This window comes from Corvus moneduloides, chromosome Z (assembly GCF_009650955.1).
Source record: "Corvus moneduloides isolate bCorMon1 chromosome Z, bCorMon1.pri, whole genome shotgun sequence".
Lineage (NCBI taxonomy): Eukaryota > Metazoa > Chordata > Aves > Passeriformes > Corvidae > Corvus > Corvus moneduloides.
This window is the reverse complement of record NC_045511.1, coordinates 43,238,130-43,256,392: the sequence shown is the minus strand read 5'-3', so window position 1 is coordinate 43,256,392 and position 18,263 is coordinate 43,238,130. Positions and strand designations below refer to the sequence as shown.

The window sequence follows — 18,263 nt, the reverse complement described above, 5'->3', positions numbered from 1 at the left end:
CTGGCTTCTTGTGGAGGATTATCAACTGGCCATACTGAGCCATTGCAGTACACTCTGATGTTAAAGTACCATGAGGTGGTAGGGCTCAGCCATGTGCTGTCTTTATTTGGCCGTTGGAGGCTGGAGATGCTGTCAAAGTGACTGCCTCTAAACATAAGACAATAGGGACTGGGCTGAGAGCCTAAGAGATCTAGCTCTTGTGGCTCAAACATAGATGTATTAAGGCCTAAGGCGATCACTCATGCTTGGGCAGCTAGAGGGTTTTTCTTTATTTTAAGGGCATTGCAAATGTCAAAGCTGGAAAAGCGGATGTCGAAACCGTCGTTGGTGAGGGTGGTGTAGCTCGCATTACAAAAAGCTAAGAGTGCGGTTTCTGGCTCTGAATAGTTAAAGGTGTAGCCTTTAAGGCTATTGGTCTCTGTTAATGGGACCCCGGTAAGGCAGGTACGGAAGGGATCCGAAGGTGTGGCTAAAGATAAGCAAAAAGATTCTTGGACTATTTGGTTAGCCCAGATAACCCACACGTTTTTTCAGTGGTCTATGTGGTTAATGTGGTGTTTGGTAGCGTGCGCAGTTATCAGCAATGCTGCAAGCACTAAAGCGATGGCACATGCATTCCCACTCATGGGTACTCACCATCCATTGGCGTGGTATCTTAAGGCCATCTCTGCAAACTTTACGCACTACTGCGGATTTAAGCTGTAAGCAAATGCGAGCAACCTCGTGGTTAACTCGCCAGCGAAACTCAGCAATAGCTTGCTGTTCAGCTGACTCAAAGAGAGTAAGACCCTGACAACCTGGTAAGCCAGTTTCCCGCTGTAACGCTGCCTGTAACGTTTCACGTTGCCAGGCTCCGTCACAGATAATACACCATGTTCCCCCTGACAGGAGTGATTGATGGACCCACCACTCTTTGCTACAGCCCGCGCATTGGAGAAGGGACCATGCAACGTGCCCTGGTCTCCCGCAAACATTGAAGTTCCCCGGGATGATACTGCTCGAGGGCGTCCAGAAGCTGCTCTACTTCCTCCCAGGATTTAAATTGCCTAAGCGGACCTGTAGGAGTAAGCACACAAACACAGCACAGCACAAGGACAGCGGAAGCACTGGAGAATGAACCAGAAAGTTCAGAGCTACTTTATCCATGACAAGAGGCATTATCAAGGCTGCAGCCTGGAATAGAGGACATGAGAGTCAGGAAAGGGAGAAACAGTTCAAGGCTGGTGTCTTGCTGAACTCTGCAGGAGAAGGGTGAGAGGGAAAACAGCATTAATTTCATTAATCATGAAAAAAAAGTGGTGGGAAAAGAATGTAAAGCCTCAATATAGCGGCAAGGGAGACCAGAGCTCCTTGCTGTAGGCACTAGGAAAGACGAGAGCAACTGACCACAGCAGGACTAACACTGAGATCAAATGAGATGAACTGCAAGTTTCAAGCAGGCAAACAAAGCACTGGAGATACTCTTTTTTTGCTCTGGGATCACAAGAATTGAATGCTTGATAGGGTCAGTTCTAGCACTGAATTAATGTAAGAACAACAGCAGTGGAGTACCACGATAAGCACTGCTTTATGCAGCTTCACTTGCCTTGTTTTCATCAGCATATTTAATAAACTAGTGCAAATTCCAATTAATGAGTCAGATGAACAAGTCATCTCTGAATGAAGCATTTGTATCCTCTGTGTGTCTGTAAAGTCAAAGCCATTTCCAGGGACTGTGTTTCCATGGAACTTTTAGCACCACTAAAAATTACCTTTTGCAGTGAATATAATGGATGATATTGCACAGCTCAGCAGGTAATTTTTACAATTATTGTTTTTTTAGACCCAGCATCATGGGTAAAGAGAAGGCAAAAGAATAGTAATGGCAAAAAAGAAGTAGTCTCTGGAAATAAAAATATCAATAAACAACAAATAGCCACTAAGGCTGTTTATTCTGAAATGATGAAAAAAAGAATCGGTGGGCAGACTTATTCCTGCGAACAGAAACAGACCTTCCCTTCCCTTCCCACACCTTCCCTTCCCACACCTTCCCTTCCCTTCCCTTCCCTTCCCACACCTTCCCACACCTTCCCTTCTCACACCTTCCCTTCCCACACCTTCCCTTCCCACACCTTCCCTTCCCACACCTTCCCTTCCCACACCTTCCCTTCCCTTCCCTTCCCTTCCCTTCCCTTCCCTTCCCTTCCCTTCCCTTCCCTTCCCTTCCCTTCCCTTCCCTTCCCTTCCCTTCCCTTCCCTTCCCTTCCCTTCCCTTCCCTTCCCACACCTTCCCTTCCCTTCCCACACCTTCCCTTCCCTTCCCTTCCCTTCCCACACCTTCCCTTCCCACACCTTCCCTTCCCTTCCCTTCCCACACCTTCCCACACCTTCCCACACCTTCCCACACCTTCCCACACCTTCCCACCCATTCCCTTCCCACCCCTTCCCTTCCCACACCTTCCCTTCCCACCCCTTCCCTTCCCTCCCTTCCCTTCCCTTCCCTTCCCTTCCCTTCCCTTCCCACACCTTCCCTTCCCACACCTTCCCTTCCCTTCCCTTCCCACACCTTCCCACACCTTCCCACACCTTCCCACACCTTCCCACACCTTCCCACCCATTCCCTTCCCACCCCTTCCCTTCCCACCCCGTCCCTTCCCACCCCTTCCCTTCCCTTCCCTTCCCTTCCCTTCCCTTCCCTTCCCTTCCCTTCCCTTCCCACACCTTCCCTTCCCTTCCCACACCTTCCCTTCCCTTCCCTTCCCTTCCCTTCCCTTCCCTTCCCTTCCCTTCCCTTCCCTTCCCTTCCCTTCCCTTCCCTTCCCTTCCCTTCCCTTCCCTTCCCTTCCCTTCCCTTCCCTTCCCACACCTTCCCACACCTTCCCACACCTTCCCTTCCCACACCTTCCCTTCCCACACCTTCCCTTCCCTTCCCTTCCCTTCCCTTCCCTTCCCTTCCCTTCCCTTCCCTTCCCTTCCCTTCCCTTCCCTTCCCTTCCCTTCCCTTCCCTTCCCACACCTTCCCACACCTTCCCTTCCCTTCCCTTCCCTTCCCTTCCCTTCCCTTCCCTTCCCTTCCCTTCCCTTCCCTTCCCTTCCCTTCCCTTCCCTTCCCACACCTTCCCACACCTTCCCACACCTTCCCACACCTTCCCACACCTTCCCACACCTTCCCTTCCCACACCTTCCCACACCTTCCCACACCTTCCCACACCTTCCCACACCTTCCCTTCCCACACCTTCCCTTCCCACACCTTCCCTTCCCACACCTTCCCTTCCCTTCCCACACCTTCCCACACCTTCCCACACCTTCCCTTCCCACACCTTCCCTTCCACACCTTCCCTTCCCTTCCCACACCTTCCCACACCTTCCCACACCTTCCCACACCTTCCCACACCTTCCCTCCCCTTCCCTCCCCTTCCCTCCCCACACCTTCCCTTCCCACACCTTCCCTTCCCTTCCCTTCCCTTCGCTTCCCTTCCCACACCTTCCCTTCCCTTCCCTTCCCTTCCCTTCCCTTCCCTTCCCTTCCCTTCCCTTCCCTTCCCTTCCCTTCCCTTCCCTTCCCTTCCCTTCCCTTCCCTTCCCTTCCCTTCCCTTCCCTTCCCTTCCCTTCCCTTCCCTTCCCTTCCCTTCCCTTCCCTTCCCTTCCCTTCCCTTCCCTTCCCACACCTTCCCACACCTTCCCTTCCCTTCCCTTCCCACACCTTCCCTTCCCACACCTTCCCTTCCCTTCCCTTCCCTTCCCTTCCCTTCCCTTCCCTTCCCTTCCCTTCCCTTCCCTTCCCTTCCCTTCCCTTCCCACACCTTCCCACACCTTCCCTTCCCACACCTTCCCTTCCCTTCCCTTCCCACACCTTCCCTTCCCTTCCCTTCCCTTCCCTTCCCTTCCCTTCCCTTCCCTTCCCTTCCCTTCCCTTCCCTTCCCTTCCCTTCCCTTCCCTTCCCTTCCCTTCCCTTCCCTTCCCTTCCCTTCCCTTCCCTTCCCTTCCCTTCCCTTCCCTTCCCTTCCCTTCCCTTCCCTTCCCTTCCCTTCCCACACCTTCCCTTCCCACACCTTCCCTTCCCTTCCCTTCCCTTCCCTTCCCTTCCCTTCCCTTCCCTTCCCTTCCCTTCCCTTCCCTTCCCTTCCCTTCCCTTCCCTTCCCTTCCCTTCCCTTCCCACACCTTCCCTTCCCTTCCCTTCCCACACCTTCCCTTCCCTTCCCTTCCCTTCCCTTCCTTCCCTTCCCTTCCCTTCCCTTCCCTTCCCTTCCCTTCCCTTCCCTTCCCTTCCCTTCCCTTCCCTTCCCTTCCCTTCCTTCCCTTCCCTTCCCTTCCCTTCCCTTCCCTTCCCTTCCCTTCCCTTCCCTTCCCTTCCCTTCCCTTCCCTTCCCTTCCCTTCCCTTCCCTTCCCTTCCCTTCCCTTCCCTTCCCACACCTTCCCTTCCCTTCCCTTCCCTTCCCACACCTTCCCTTCCCACACCTTCCCTTCCCTTCCCTTCCCTTCCCTTCCCTTCCCTTCCCTTCCCTTCCCTTCCCTTCCCTTCCCTTCCCTTCCCTTCCCTTCCCTTCCCACACCTTCCCTTCCCTTCCCACACCTTCCCTTCCCACACCTTCCCTTCCCTTCCCACACCTTCCCTTCCCACACCTTCCCTTCCCTTCCCTTCCCTTCCCTTCCCTTCCCTTCCCTTCCCTTCCCTTCCCTTCCCTTCCCTTCCCTTCCCTTCCCTTCCCACACCTTCCCTTCCCTTCCCTTCCCTTCCCTTCCCACACCTTCCCTTCCCACACCTTCCCTTCCCTTCCCACACCTTCCCTTCCCTTCCCACACCTTCCCTTCCCTTCCCACACCTTCCCTTCCCACACCTTCCCACACCTTCCCACACCTTCCCTTCCCTTCCCTTCCCTTCCCTTCCCTTCCCTTCCCTTCCCTTCCCTTCCCTTCCCTTCCCTTCCCTTCCCTTCCCTTCCCTTCCCTTCCCACCCCACACCTTCCCACACCTTCCCACACCTTCCCTTCCCTTCCCTTCCCTTCCCTTCCCTTCCCTTCCCTTCCCTTCCCTTCCCTTCCCTTCCCTTCCCTTCCCTTCCCTTCCCTTCCCTTCCCTTCCCTTCCCTTCCCTTCCCTTCCCTTCCCTTCCCACACCTTCCCACACCTTCCCACACCTTCCCTTCCCACACCTTCCCTTCCCTTCCCTTCCCTTCCCTTCCCTTCCCTTCCCTTCCCTTCCCTTCCCTTCCCTTCCCTTCCCTTCCCTTCCCTTCCCTTCCCTTCCCTTCCCTTCCCACACCTTCCCTTCCCTTCCCTTCCCTTCCCTTCCCTTCCCACACCTTCCCTTCCCACACCTTCCCTTCCCTTCCCTTCCCTTCCCTTCCCTTCCCTTCCCTTCCCTTCCCTTCCCTTCCCTTCCCTTCCCTTCCCTTCCCTTCCCACACCTTCCCACACCTTCCCACACCTTCCCACACCTTCCCACACCTTCCCACACCTTCCCTTCCCACACCTTCCCTTCCCACACCTTCCCTTCCCACACCTTCCCACACCTTCCCACACCTTCCCACACCTTCCCACACCTTCCCCCACCTTCTCTCCTTCCCTTCCCACACCTTCCCTTCCCTTCCCACACCTTCCCACACCTTCCCACACCTTCCCACACCTTCCCTTCCCTTCCCTTCCCTTCCCTTCCCTTCCCTTCCCTTCCCTTCCCTTCCCTTCCCTTCCCTTCCCTTCCCTTCCCTTCCCTTCCCTTCCCTTCCCTTCCCTTCCCTTCCCTTCCCTTCCCTTCCCTTCCCTTCCCTTCCCTTCCCTTCCCTTCCCTTCCCTTCCCTTCCCTTCCCTTCCCTTCCCTTCCCTTCCCACACCTTCCCTTCCCTTCCCTTCCCTTCCCACACCTTCCCTTCCCACACCTTCCCTTCCCTTCCCTTCCCTTCCCTTCCCTTCCCTTCCCTTCCCTTCCCTTCCCTTCCCTTCCCTTCCCTTCCCTTCCCTTCCCTTCCCTTCCCTTCCCACACCTTCCCACACCTTCCCTTCCCTTCCCTTCCCACACCTTCCCTTCCCTTCCCACACCTTCCCTTCCCACACCTTCCCTTCCCTTCCCACACCTTCCCTTCCCACACCTTCCCTTCCCTTCCCTTCCCTTCCCTTCCCTTCCCTTCCCTTCCCTTCCCTTCCCTTCCCTTCCCTTCCCTTCCCTTCCCTTCCCACACCTTCCCTTCCCTTCCCTTCCCTTCCCTTCCCACACCTTCCCTTCCCACACCTTCCCTTCCCTTCCCACACCTTCCCTTCCCTTCCCACACCTTCCCTTCCCTTCCCACACCTTCCCTTCCCACACCTTCCCACACCTTCCCACACCTTCCCTTCCCTTCCCTTCCCTTCCCTTCCCTTCCCTTCCCTTCCCTTCCCTTCCCTTCCCTTCCCTTCCCTTCCCTTCCCTTCCCTTCCCACCCCACACCTTCCCACACCTTCCCACACCTTCCCTTCCCTTCCCTTCCCTTCCCTTCCCTTCCCTTCCCTTCCCTTCCCTTCCCTTCCCTTCCCTTCCCTTCCCTTCCCTTCCCTTCCCTTCCCTTCCCTTCCCTTCCCTTCCCTTCCCTTCCCACACCTTCCCACACCTTCCCACACCTTCCCACACCTTCCCTTCCCACACCTTCCCTTCCCTTCCCTTCCCTTCCCTTCCCTTCCCTTCCCTTCCCTTCCCTTCCCTTCCCTTCCCTTCCCTTCCCTTCCCTTCCCTTCCCTTCCCTTCCCTTCCCTTCCCACACCTTCCCTTCCCTTCCCTTCCCTTCCCTTCCCTTCCCACACCTTCCCTTCCCACACCTTCCCTTCCCTTCCCTTCCCTTCCCTTCCCTTCCCTTCCCTTCCCTTCCCTTCCCTTCCCTTCCCTTCCCACACCTTCCCACACCTTCCCACACCTTCCCACACCTTCCCACACCTTCCCACACCTTCCCTTCCCACACCTTCCCTTCCCACACCTTCCCTTCCCACACCTTCCCACACCTTCCCACACCTTCCCACACCTTCCCACACCTTCCCACACCTTCTCTCCTTCCCTTCCCACACCTTCCCTTCCCTTCCCACACCTTCCCACACCTTCCCACACCTTCCCACACCTTCCCTTCCCTTCCCTTCCCTTCCCTTCCCTTCCCTTCCCTTCCCTTCCCTTCCCTTCCCTTCCCTTCCCACACCTTCCCTTCCCTTCCCTTCCCTTCCCTTCCCTTCCCTTCCCACACCTTCCCACACCTTCCCACACCTTCCCTTCCCTTCCCTTCCCTTCCCTTCCCTTCCCTTCCCTTCCCTTCCCTTCCCTTCCCTTCCCTTCCCTTCCCACACCTTCCCTGCCCTTCCCACACCTTCCCACACCTTCCCACACCTTCCCACACCTTCCCACACCTTCCCACACCTTCCCTTCCCACACCTTCCCTTCCCTTCCCACACCTTCCCTTCCCTTCCCTTCCCTTCCCTTCCCTTCCCTTCCCTTCCCTTCCCACACCTTCCCACACCTTCCCACACCTTCCCACACCTTCCCACACCTTCCCACACCTTCTCTCCTTCCCTTCCCTTCCCTTCCCTTCCCACACCTTCCCTTCCCTTCCCACACCTTCCCACACCTTCCCTTCCCTTCCCACACCTTCCCACACCTTCCCTTCCCACACCTTCCCACACCTTCCCTTCCCACACCTTCCCTTCCCTTCCCTTCCCTTCCCTTCCCTTCCCTTCCCTTCCCTTCCCTTCCCTTCCCTTCCCTTCCCTTCCCTTCCCTTCCCTTCCCACACCTTCCCACACCTTCCCACACCTTCCCACACCTTCCCACACCTTCCCACACCTTCCCTTCCCACACCTTCCCTTCCCACACCTTCCCTTCCCACACCTTCCCACACCTTCCCTTCCCTTCCCTTCCCTTCCCACACCTTCCCACACCTTCCCTTCCCTTCCCACACCTTCCCTTCCCACACCTTCCCTTCCCTTCCCACACCTTCCCACACCTTCCCTTCCCTTCCCACACCTTCCCTTCCCTTCCCTTCCCTTCCCTTCCCTTCCCTTCCCTTCCCTTCCCTTCCCTTCCCTTCCCTTCCCTTCCCTTCCAACACCTTCCCTTCCCTTCCCTTCCCTTCCCTTCCCTTCCCTTCCCTTCCCTTCCCTTCCCTTCCCTTCCCTTCCCTTCCCTTCCCTTCCCTTCCCTTCCCACACCTTCCCACACCTTCCCACACCTTCCCACACCTTCCCTTCCCACACCTTCCCTTCCCACACCTTCCCTTCCCTTCCCACACCTTCCCTTCCCTTCCCACACCTTCCCACACCTTCCCACACCTTCCCTTCCCACACCTTCCCACACCTTCCCTCATACAGCTGCAACACCTAAACCTCTAGACTCATTCCTTTCCATAAATTGTCCCACTGATCTTAGTGACCAGTCAACACAGACTGAGATGAACTTTACAGTGAAATAGACAAAGAAAAGAAAAAAGCAAATAAACAAACAAAACCTCATAGAGAATATATGCAGTAAAATTGTGATTATATTTTGAGTTATAACATTTCGCATTTTCTAATGTTAATGTTTGCCTAATCATTCAAGCTTCAAAAAGTGCATTTAGAATCTTGCCTAAATCTTTTGCATACCAGAATTGCTTCTTTCATCAAGCAGACATAGAAATTTTATGAAACAGTTTAAAAATTAAACTAAAGTTTTAGTGTGACATTGAGACAAATTGATCCAGATATAGCATTCAAAGCAATCCACTCCCCATCATTTCCATCAGTGTGAAGAAGGTAATCCAGGTGCTTCCTTTTTAACACAACTTTTCAGAGTTGTGTATATCACAGTGTATAGCAAGACTCACCATTCTGCCTTTGAAATCCACCACAGTATTTACCTGAACTATGCAGTTTATGGTGTTCTGTCAACACCCAGTTCTTCACATGTGCAGTCAGACAGAGCTTGACTCTATTAAAAATCTTTTTAAAAAATCCCTGCTAACTTTGGAGGAAAAGAAAAATTTTACTCTTTTACATTACCATGTTCTCAGAAGTCATCATATATTCAAACAGACTATGTCAAAAAATCTTACTCTATTAATAATCCTAATCCTCACACCACTGGGATTACTGTCCTTATGGAGGAAGCCCAAGAGATCCTCAATATGCAGAAACTCAATATCCGTTTATCAAACATATTTATGTTCTTTGTTCTTCCAGAGAGAAAGAACCTGTTTCTTTTGGTTTCAAATCCAAATACCTAGATGTAGACTACTCCTGTTGATTAAATAAATCTTGGAATAGTCTTTTCACCAAAACGCTAAATGTAGTCATATATCTTAATGCAAAGAGAAAGAGCAGTGTAATTATCTTGTAGAATTTTAGGCCAGACAAAAGGAAAGCTGTCAGGTAGTTTAGGTGTTGGGTATGGCACAATTTCAGTTTTGTATGGAACTAGATACTTCTACAATGCCAAAAAGAAATTGATAAAATATGTGCTTTTTTTGTGTATGTTACCCCTTAACACCACATTCTCAGCACAAAAACAGTGCAAAATTCCCCCAAAGGATTTCTTTATGGAAATAATGCTTTTTTTGCATCTATTTCCAAAGGCATTGCGGCTCACATTTTAGAATATGTTGTGTAATTTTGTCATAGGTTAGCAAGCATAGTCCCGGAAGGGACGTCCTTGCTAAGGGGTGCTTACAGTTTCCTCTGGGAGCTGATAGAACCTATCAGCTGGCCAGTTTGAATATGGACAATTCTCTTAGCCACTTAAAGTTGTGATCACCTCTGTGATCCACATTTAAGAATAGGCAAACTCCCCCTCCAAGCTCTCTCTCGTTTCCGGCGCTGGGACAGGTGGCTGCAGGGCCCGAGCAGGGCCCAGTGGGCCCGGCCAGGCCCTTCTTGGGCCAGGCCGGGCCGGGCCACGGCCATCCTGAAGCCATGGACCTGTTCCAGCCGTGGAACCCCCCCCACTGCCTTGCCGTGGGCAGCCGGAGCGGCTCGGCTCTCCCCCCTCTCCACTGCGATAAGAAACATTCAACATTCCAGCTGCAAAGCTGCAAGGCCGAGGTGAGATTAACCCTTTTTATTGCTGTGAAGAGCTGAAAACCTGAAGGAAGAGAGAGAGGAGATGCTTAAAGCTGAAATTCTTTTGTGAAGCTATGATATATCAGAGTATCCTGTTGTAATTTCATGAAGATATGGGGGGTGGAGTGTTCAACTCGTGAGCAGAAGCACCTGCGCTGAGATAGGCAGATGCTGACGCAGCTGTAATTTCATGAGAAGTTTGGACAGGGAGAGATGAACCAGATGAGGACTTTTGCTCCAAACGGGAAAGGAGAAAACCTCAGTCCGTAGAGATGAACCAGATGAGGACTTTTGCTCCAAATGGGAAAGGAGAAAACCTCAGTTCCTAGAGATGCTCCCAGAGATAGTCCTAAAGATGAAGATGATGAAGACCCTTTGCTCCCAGGGAAGGAGAAGGGCCTCTGTTTTTGTTTCTGAACGGCTCAACCTTAAAATTGTACCCCAAAAAACTTCAAGAGTGGACCCTCGAAAGCAGTTGCGGGAAAAGCTGCAAGTCGGGGGAAGGGACTCACACGCAGGCAGAGAGACTCCTCTTCCTAAATGGACTGAACAATATTTGGAAGTGGGCGGCTGTCTCGTTGTGATAATGTTTTCATAGCACGAGCAAGAAGAGACTTCTCTTTCTAAATGGACTGAACAAGGTTATTATGGAAGTGGTAAACAGACTGAACATCTTAAGGGCTGTCTTTTCACATTGTCAGTGGGAGAAGGGAGGAAGGTGGGAGGAGGAGGAGAGTTCTGAAGGTGGTATAATTTTTTTTTCTTCTTTTAGGTCTGTTAATAAACTTCTTTATATTCTTTCAAGTTTGGTGCCTGCTTTGCATTTCTCCTAATTCTTATCTCACAGCAGATAAACAGTAATGAGTATTTTAGACCAAACCACTACACTAAATTGGTGTTTCCGCCCGGTTACAAACCGAACCCGCGACAAAATGGTGGAGATGCTGGGGATTGATGAGAACTGTGAGATAAAGATTGATTAGGAGGAATACTGGGCAAAGCAAGTATTAAGTCATAAGTTAAGTAGCATGATAGTGAGAAACTTATATTGCAATTGTATTGAACTATCTAGGGGTGGAATATAGTAGAAGTTGAATGTAATTTTGATAATAATTCTTAAATGTGTCTTCACAGAGGTGAGGGGTGGAGAATGTCATAGGTTAGCAAGCATAGTCCCGGAAGGGACGTCCTTGCTAAGGGGTGCTTACAGTTTCCTCTGGGAGCTGATAGAACCTATCAGCTGGCCAGTTTGAATATGGACAATTCTCTTAGCCACTTAAAGTTGTGATCACCTCTGTGATCCACATTTAAGAATAGGCAAACTCCCCCTCCAAGCTCTCTCTCGTTTCCGGCGCTGGGACAGGTGGCTGCAGGGCCCGAGCAGGGCCCAGTGGGCCCGGCCAGGCCCTTCTTGGGCCAGGCCGGGCCGGGCCACGGCCATCCTGAAGCCATGGACCTGTTCCAGCCGTGGAACCCCCCCCACTGCCTTGCCGTGGGCAGCCGGAGCGGCTCGGCTCTCCCCCCTCTCCACTGCGATAAGAAACATTCAACATTCCAGCTGCAAAGCTGCAAGGCCGAGGTGAGATTAACCCTTTTTATTGCTGTGAAGAGCTGAAAACCTGAAGGAAGAGAGAGAGGAGATGCTTAAAGCTGAAATTCTTTTGTGAAGCTATGATATATCAGAGTATCCTGTTGTAATTTCATGAAGATATGGGGGGTGGAGTGTTCAACTCGTGAGCAGAAGCACCTGCGCTGAGATAGGCAGATGCTGACGCAGCTGTAATTTCATGAGAAGTTTGGACAGGGAGAGATGAACCAGATGAGGACTTTTGCTCCAAACGGGAAAGGAGAAAACCTCAGTCCGTAGAGATGAACCAGATGAGGACTTTTGCTCCAAATGGGAAAGGAGAAAACCTCAGTTCCTAGAGATGCTCCCAGAGATAGTCCTAAAGATGAAGATGATGAAGACCCTTTGCTCCCAGGGAAGGAGAAGGGCCTCTGTTTTTGTTTCTGAACGGCTCAACCTTAAAATTGTACCCCAAAAAACTTCAAGAGTGGACCCTCGAAAGCAGTTGCGGGAAAAGCTGCAAGTCGGGGGAAGGGACTCACACGCAGGCAGAGAGACTCCTCTTCCTAAATGGACTGAACAATATTTGGAAGTGGGCGGCTGTCTCGTTGTGATAATGTTTTCATAGCACGAGCAAGAAGAGACTTCTCTTTCTAAATGGACTGAACAAGGTTATTATGGAAGTGGTAAACAGACTGAACATCTTAAGGGCTGTCTTTTCACATTGTCAGTGGGAGAAGGGAGGAAGGTGGGAGGAGGAGGAGAGTTCTGAAGGTGGTATAATTTTTTTTTCTTCTTTTAGGTCTGTTAATAAACTTCTTTATATTCTTTCAAGTTTGGTGCCTGCTTTGCATTTCTCCTAATTCTTATCTCACAGCAGATAAACAGTAATGAGTATTTTAGACCAAACCACTACAAATTTCTTTCTGACTCTGACAAATGTTTCCTTCATTGTTGAAAATTATTCAAGTTAACAAAGGAACCAATGTATGGAGCTTTTGCAAATGCACGTATCTCTGTAAAGTTGGGTTTAATCACTTATTGATTCATCCAGTTTCCTCTACACTGCTTCCCAAAGCAGTTTTAATACTGAAAAGGAAAGAAAAATACCAAAGTTATGGCCTTAATGGCAAAGTCATTTGTGGTGATCAACTACCACTCATACAGTTTTGATGACAAATGACTTATAAAAGGTGATTTTGTCACGAAGATAAAGTACTCATAGCTACATTTTGACACACAGGAAAAATTGCAATATGATTGTGGTTTCCATAAAGGTTACCCAAGTTTCTGAAGCAGACTTATAGATTCCTCTTCTGCATGATTGCCTCCACATTCTAGGTCCATTTTGCAGTTTTAGAAATACATTATCTGTATCATCTTTGCTATCAAACAAAAATATTTCTGTCAAGCCAAACACTGGAACTACCCACAATGTGCCTCATTCATGTTTAGTGCCTAGAAAAGAAAAACCACTCACCAAAGTAGTGGGTAGCCATATACATTTAAACATTGAGGAAAGAGGTAAATTGGGCTGATTTGTACACCAAACACTAAATTCTTAGCAATTCAGCTATCAGAGTTACACTCATTTACCTGAGAAGTGAGCCTTCCTGAAACGTTAAGAAATTAAAGGATTAATCTTCTTTGATTCTGTGTATTCTGCAGCCAGGAGAGACATATGAGTGCAGGACTCTACACGATCAGACTTTTCAATCAGTCTATAAACAAAGGCTGTGGGTGTGAAGGAAAGGAAAATAATGCAAGCTGTTTATCTTGAACTGAATGGGCTTCAAGTACAAAAAATTACTATTGCTTGAAGAGTATTTGTAATGTGAAACAACACACAACTTTTTCCTCCATTTAACAAACTCCCTGAAAAAGATCTGGTCACTTGCTACACCCTGTTAGCTAAAAACTTGTGTTTGGTAAGTACACATGATCCTGTAAGCTATGGTGAATAAAACTAGATGGACAGAGACAAGGGAGAGGAGTACAGTAGACAGAATTATGTGATGGCTCTGTGCAGCACACAAGGGCACAGTGAATTTTTTGAGAACTTTCCTTGTAGGTAAAGTCAGTTCAAACACTTCCAATATTTTGCACCTAAGGAAAGGTCAGTCTGCACCCAAACAAGCAAATGTATTAAGAAATTATGTTCACTCATCAAAAACTCCAAAGAAAGTAGGCACGGCAACAAAAACTTCATGTTTCGTGAATTTGCATAATGTTGTTAAGAAGTTGTCAAGGAAAGGCAGCAGGATGAAACTATAACATGGTGTAACTTTGTTTTGCACTTTGTTTCTACCCATTGTGGCTTTGAAAGAGAGCATGATTTTTCTCCAAGTTGTGCACCATAGGGTTAGGGAAACATGACATCAAGTCCCAGTTTCATGACAGGCTTCCTGAGTTAACCTTAAGCCATTAAATATCTTCACAGTTTATTCCCTAATTAGGAGGATGATTACTATTTCCATAGTTGACACCATTTAAATACAATGAAGGTATTTTCATCTATGTAGAGTTATTTTTTTTGGTGTTACCACAGGGCAGTGATTGATTGGCATTACCCCTTCTGCTGTAAACAAGACATTTTTTGTGGGTGCGTGAGTGCCTTCACTTCCCAAATCAGACTTTAATTAAAAGGAGTGAGAAAGAGTGAGGGAAAGAAAAGGAAAAGACAGAAAGAGGGAGGGAGGGAAGGAAAGAGAGAGAGAGAGAAAAGAAGAAGAAAAAGAGAAAAAATAACAAGAACAAGAACAGAGTGAATTGTTTGCTGAGTGCATTATGAAATTGAACCATCAGCTGGTGAGATTTAGTTCACTAAAAATAAAGAAGTAAATGACAGAAAACTTTGCAGAGGTAGTACCTGGACCTCAGAACATAAGAAAGCTTTTGTTGCCTGCCTCCAAAGGCAAGAGACAATTCACAGATGTGCAAGCATTTGATGATATTTTAGAGGACGCAGTCTGGTACAGTTGTCACAGCTCAGTCTTTCAGAGATTGGTTTGTAAATCTCAAAGATGTGACGTACCTTTGATGCACCTTAGTTAACCCAAACATTATAATACTTTGTCCTGATTTGCAAGTCTTGACAATATCAAACTCTCCTGGTTTCAGCTGGGATAGAATTAAATTCTTCTCAGTTTTACAGCGCTGTGTTTTGGATTGGAATTAGAATGGTGTTCGTAACATTGATGTTTTTGTGGTTTTGGTAAGTCATGTTTATCCTAAGTCAAGGACATTATTTTCTTGTCTCATGTCTTCCAGTGAGGAGGTACACAAAAGAAGCTGGGGCAGGTGACCCGAACTGACCAAAGAGATATTCCACACCATCCAATGTCATTCCCAGTATATAAACTGGGGGGAGTTACCTGGGAGCATGGCCTATCTGCATTTGGGAAAGGGAGTCTGGCATCTGTGGGTGGGCAGTGAACAATTGTGAATCACTTGTTTTCCCTTTTTATTATCATTATTATTATTTACCACTATTATTGTATTTTACTTTATTTTCAATTATTAAAATTTTCTTATCTTAGCATACAAGCTTTGCTTTAATTCTCCTCCCAATTCCACCAGGGCGGGAATAGAGGGAGGGTTGAGTGAACGGCTGCATGGTGCTTAATGTTCAGCTTTTCTAAAATGACAACACAAACTTTTCTTCTTTTTGGTAGAAATACATTTTGCATTGAAAGAAAAGCAAGAAATGTATGGGAAATTTCTGATCGGTGTAACAGTAACTCAGGCTAGGATTACTGATTTGCTTTTTTTAAAATGTTTGGGGGTTGGGATTTTTTGGTACAGAAATAGAATATAATTAAATTATTTCTCTACATGAATATCTAATTCTTTTCAGTCAATTGCACTCTTTCATCCCCCATCCACATAAGCATCTACATGTCATTCCCTTATTCCCCTGAAACCACAACTGCCTGCCTCTGCAGGACTGAGTTACCAGTACTGTTAAAGGACTTAATACAGGTTCTCAAATTACAGTTTAAAGATTGTCTAGTGTGGCATTTACCCACCTCATTTTACTGGATTCGGTCATCATCAGAATTTTCATCAAGTCCCTTTTCACTAGTATTTTCTGACAATTTCCATTTTCAAGACCTATATAAATGGCATAAAATAAACACAATATAATAAAGTAAAATAAATAAAATAATAAAAACAGACAATGAGGGAGGAGGATAAGTTATAGACAATACTAAAATGAGTGATTAACAGGAGCAGTGATTCATAATGCTACATTTCAGTGGTTTTACTGTGTAGAAGAAAAACCATAATTACATTAGCAGCAAACTAAAAATATTTTAGAATCTTTTAGAAGAACAATATTCAAACACCAAAATCACATAATGCTGCTCAGCTTGAAGTACTTCCCAATACAGGTTAAAAAGAAGGATCAGGAAGTTGCAAAAATTGTCATGTGCCCTTCGTCAGAACAGTGATCCGTCTAAATAACAACCACAGGACAACAGGCAGCCAAGAAAACACAGCAACCCCCCCTGAAACCAAGTTGTGCAGGACTGTGTCATTGACACTATTAAGAAGCAATATAATTTATAATTTCTAAAGGACATCATGCCTATTTCAACCCTTATATCAGCATCCTTCCCTGACTCCCCAAGTGCATTGTGGACTATTATGATGCTTGCAATTTAATGCATGTAACAAACTGCTTACAAGCATAAGATCTTAGAACACCCTGTGCTTATTCCCACCAGGGCCTCTGTTGGGGTTCCTCCCCCCCTGCCATGGAGCCCTGGGAGAGGGGCCCTGGGAGAGAGACATGGAGTTTCCCTACTCCCTGGTCAGCCTCGTTCCCCATTGGTTGTTTTGTGTTCCCCTGCGCGGGAAAGGACCCTCGGGTCCCATGATTACCGCAGTTCCTCGGCAGATCTTCAGCCATGCGGCTGGGGAAATAAACATCTCTCTGAAAATATCTACCAAGAATCAGTCCTTATATTCTTTTCCACAGGCCTTGTTGTCTGATACACGTGTTGCAGTATCCCCACTGCAACAAATGGTTGGAGAATGCTGGCAAGACACCGATCCCTGGGGACAGCGACTGTGATTTGTGAGTAAACTCTGGATTTCTCTTCTTGTTTTTGTTTTGCTGTTCCATCTCTAAACTATGGAGGAACCGTGGAAAAGCACGTGGCTCTCCGAGCCGCATATGGACATTTATCTTAAACTTGAAAAGATTCTTGAACAACGATTTGTAAATTTTAGCTTAATTCAGGCTCAAAAGGAACCGAAATGCTTCCTGGCATGGTTGTTTAAGAAGTTTTTCTACGTTTCGTGGCACTCGATTCTTACCAAAGACTTTTGGAAGAATGCTTGGACACAGTTAATTTCTGAGTCAAAATATATGGCGATGGAAGAATATTTTCGTGAATATTATTTAGTTACCGAGACTGTTGAGCAATGTCAGCTGTGTCCTGGCGAAGGGAAGCCTGGCGCAGGGACCGTGCGGCCCAGGCCATGTGCACCGAGCGCTCTGCGAGCAGCAGCGAGGCAGTTCCCGCGTGCGGGCGGAGCCACGCGAGCCGCAGTGTCGGTGGCGGAGCGAGGCGCGGCGGGAGCAGCGGGACCCGGCGGTGCCCACATGGCCCCGCACAGCGCGTGGTGGAGCGAGCCCCGGGAACGTCCGACCGAGAGGGGCAGCGCGCGGGCGGCGGCTGGCGGCGGTGGCGGAGCGGAGCCGCGCCCAGCTGAAACGCGCGCTGGAGCAGGGCGTGGGGGGGTCGTCGCTCGGGGGCCCGGCCGAGACGTGAGCGTGACGCCAGGCAGCAGCAGCGCAGCTGTGACCAGAGGCAGCAGAGGCAGCGGAGTGCAGCCCCGAATGCAACCCCGGGAAGCCGAAACCTGCTAACTAATTTTTTCACCTTGTTTTCCAGTGAAAGATAAAATCAATAGCTCTAGTTCCACACTTTGCCATAACCTCCACACACTGCCACCAAAGAAGGCCAGGAAAGGGAGTGTAACTATGATTAGGCACCTCTATTTTTAGAGATTTATCCCTTGTGTCAAGGCATCAAAGCTGTCTTTAACTTACCTCTATACCAGCCATAGGGAGCAACCAAGCAGCAGTAGCCTCGACTTTGAAATGGACAAGTTTTTCCTCCAGTTAGGCTACCATTTTCTATCTGAACTGGGTAGTATGGTAGTCCTTACACAGCACTCATTTCAGACATTAGCATCACAGAGTTACTTCTGGCCCTACTTGATTTTGGGCTCCCATGGGAACAAGTCTAGTCTGACTTCAAGCACACTTCTCCATAGCCTTTTGCTGGGGATACCTTTGTTGGTAAGTTGGAAGTCAACAGCAATGAAAAACACTGGTCAAAAGTCATTAAAAATGTGTGATTCCTTTATCGTTACTGCTCTCTGCAATGTTAATAGCCTGCATCCTGATGTAACAGAAGTGACACCAGTCCTCACTTCCTTTGAAAGGACAGCACACTCCTGAACACGAGACACTGAAAGTTTTGTGTATTTTCTTTTTTTTTCAGATGGTAGAAGCTCATCCTGAGTGCCAACACATCTACCTGTCAACAAGTATATATTCTCTTAGAGCAGAACTACTGGGCTCAAACATGCTTCTTTGGGGAGCTCAGGGATACCTCTAGATAACAGTGCAGTGAGGTGCATCCAGCCAGGCT

At 48.8% G+C, this 18,263-nt stretch overlaps 1 long non-coding RNA gene across 2 annotated transcripts in view; it reads left to right on the top strand.

Moving 5' to 3' along the window:
* LOC116438256 overlaps window positions 1-16,612 on the top strand; it is an 85,743-nt gene extending 69,131 nt beyond the window's left edge. Inside the window, exons 3-4 of one of the 2 annotated variants that reach the window (XR_004237657.1) lie at window positions 889-1,794; window positions 16,577-16,612. This is a non-coding gene — a long non-coding RNA (uncharacterized LOC116438256). Of the gene's footprint in view, window positions 1-888; window positions 1,795-14,862; window positions 16,387-16,576 lie in introns of those variants that run through there. The other variant, XR_004237656.1, reaches the window with a different exon arrangement.
* Window positions 16,613-18,263: the final 1,651 nt, after the last annotated feature.